We start from the raw sequence: 3062 nt of genomic DNA on the forward strand, positions 1-3062 counted from the left end.
GACTGGGAGAAATGATTTACTCTGAAATCTAGGGCTAGGTAATGATGAAAAATGATAAGGCACCCAGCTGTGGTGGTTAAGGGTTAACCAGCTCAAACATGGCTTGTCGGTTTCAGAAAACCGACAGCCTAATTCTCACTTCCACTGTCAGTTCTAGGAGACTGACGGTGTAATTTCCTGCATAACTCCTTTTTCACGACCTAGTCTGTTCCAAGTATGACTCGCCCGTGAATCAACCTTTTTGGCCTTTACGCTCCAATTGGACGTTTTCTCCTTCTTTTTCTCATAATGACTCCATTGCACCTAACAAACTCAAAAGCAAACATAAGATACATAATTTACAAGAAAAATAGCAAAGAAACCATAAACAATAGATAAATATCAAGGTGTTTATAACACCTATCACTTAGATTTTCATTCGAACGATCAAAGAAGTGTTGGCGTGTTCATCGGCGACCCAGCTACACCCATGGTCGATCGACTTGCTCACGTCAAGCCAAGAGTGTATAGAATCGCTCGCCCAAAGTAGGGTGAACACGCTGGTTTAGAAACCCTAAGTTGCATTTGCGGCAACGAGATATTGTCGCAAATCCATCGTGACCACCCATCTTCACCAGTTGAATCGAGCAGCTTAGATCTAATTTTAAATGGCCTAAGAGATGTCAGCATGCTCGCAAGCGGCCCATCTTTGCACATGGTCGATCGACCTGTTCAAATCAGCGCCAGCGCTTTGATTCGATTATCCAAAATAGGATTAGCCGCACGGTTTCTAAACCCTAAATTGCATCAACGGCAATATGCAACTGCCGCAAATAATTTCGTCCATCCAACTTTGCTAGCCTAGTTGGGTGGTATAGATTTATTTTCAGAAAACCAACAGGGTAGCATTGTGATCACCGGCCACCCCTCCTTCACAGGGAGCGATCGACCAAGCAACAGCTTGGTCCTTAGAGCTACCAAACGATCACCCAAAGGTGGTCGGTCATGCTACCTTTTTAAGACGCTAAATCCGCGACTGATTCAATCGAGCTCTAAAACAATGATGCTTCTTGCACATCGGTTGTTTTCAGCTGCTTGTTTAAAAACGATGCTTCATACACATCGATTATAAGCAATGTTTTATAAATATTGGTTTCACAAATAATTTATTATTTGACCTAAAAGCACTGTGTGCTTCTTTCAGCGACGAGTCTCACGACTCGACCCACTTACTCGAGACATCAAACATGTCAAAAACTGGGGGATGCTCACTGGGGTATTGGTCTGGCGGTTTACAGCATGCGGTTTGCAACGCGCCCATTACGAGAACGTTTCAGGGAAGAACGGACGGTTAACAGAAATGAGATAGTGGGTGAAGGCGTGACCAGTTTCCCCTCATAGTGGACACGTGGTGATCACCACTTTTTACACAACTCCACTTCTCCACTGCCTAATCACCTCCATTTCCTACGAGATCAGGGTGTGCTCGAACATGACTTGTATAAATAGGATTTCAACCTATTTCGACAAGCAACGCAAGTGTTATCAACACAAGTAGCCAGAAACCATTTTTCTGATACAAGTCATAAAACAGACACACCTTCATAATTCAACATTCTGATCTCAAAGACCTTCTTCGCTTCCCTTCCTAAGATCAACCCTTCTCCTTCACCTTGTGACCGAATTGAATCTGGAACGACCATTTCTTGGTTTAGGCCAGAGTCTTACAGATTGATCTCTCGAATCTAAAAGTACTCATGTGCAGTACATTTGTTTAGGTTTTGAATTCGTTTCTCATCAGCACACCCAAATTTACCAAAAACAGCAGAATCAGTTTTTACTCCAAAACAACAGTCACCCACAGACTACCTAAGTGTGTGATTGTCATCAATATTACGGTGTGTAAATGTCACCACAGAAATAATTGTTTGCGGTGTGTAAATGTCACCACAGAAATAAAAAAGGAATTAGTTCCACATACATGACTGTTTAATTCACTGAGTTGGTTGTCTTTTAATGTTTGGGAAAACATGTATTGTTTTCCGACTGAATTAAAAGGTTGGCCGTATTATTACTTTGACCATAGTGTGGATGGTGGTTGGAAACACCAACCTTTTGAAGGTTATGGCTCATATCATACTGATCCCAATTACTATTCGGTTCATACTAGCAAGAAAATCCTTTTATTTCTATAGAAAAGTCTCCTAGCGGTTAGCTGAGTTGACACATAGGTGTAACTTATTTGTAAAATAGATGAGTATTCCTACTCTAGAGGAGTCCCTAAAGCAGTCAACTGAGATGCCACACAAGTATGACTTAGATGCAACAATAAGTGAACTTTCTATAGAAGAGTCTCTCAAGCGGTTACCTGAGAGTACAAATAGGTTTTCGGAAAAAATTGTTCACTACAGTGTTTCAATTTGAACTTTGAAAATGAGGATATTTATTATTCACCTAATCTGGATGGCGAGGTTGGAATTCATAACATTACTCGTTTAGATAAGGTTCCATCATCTTCATATTATTATGATTGATACAGGTGTATCCGTACTCCTTTAGGGAACTTAGTTAACCTCAAGCTAAGTTGAGGGAAGAATCCTATTCTAGGCAGAATTCCTAGTTAAGGAAGAGTTTTTTAGGGGCTTGCACCTACTTGCGTAAGTTTATCCGGCATTTTTCGAATATTGCAGGACCATTACATGGTTTGACGGGAGCCAAGGCAAATTTTGAATGGAAGCAAACCCATGAAGATGCTTTTCAGTTACTAAAAAGGAAGATTTCAGAAGTACCAGTGTTGGCATTGCCTAACTTACAACGTACTTTTGAAGTTGAGACCGACGCTTCTAACTACGCATTGGGAGGAGTGTTGTTACAGGATGGTAAACCAGTGGAGTACCATTCAGAATTGTTCTCAGGTGCTATTAAAAACTACACACCCTATGACAAAGAATTTTATGCTTTATATCAATGTATCAAGTATTGGCGAGTGTATCTCTTAGGTAAAGAAGTAGTGGTACATTCAGATCACAAACCATTGGAGTATCTACATGCTCAGACGAAACTACAACAATCCCTCCACATGA

Source organism: Papaver somniferum, chromosome 7 (assembly GCF_003573695.1).
Source record: "Papaver somniferum cultivar HN1 chromosome 7, ASM357369v1, whole genome shotgun sequence".
NCBI lineage: Eukaryota > Viridiplantae > Streptophyta > Magnoliopsida > Ranunculales > Papaveraceae > Papaver > Papaver somniferum.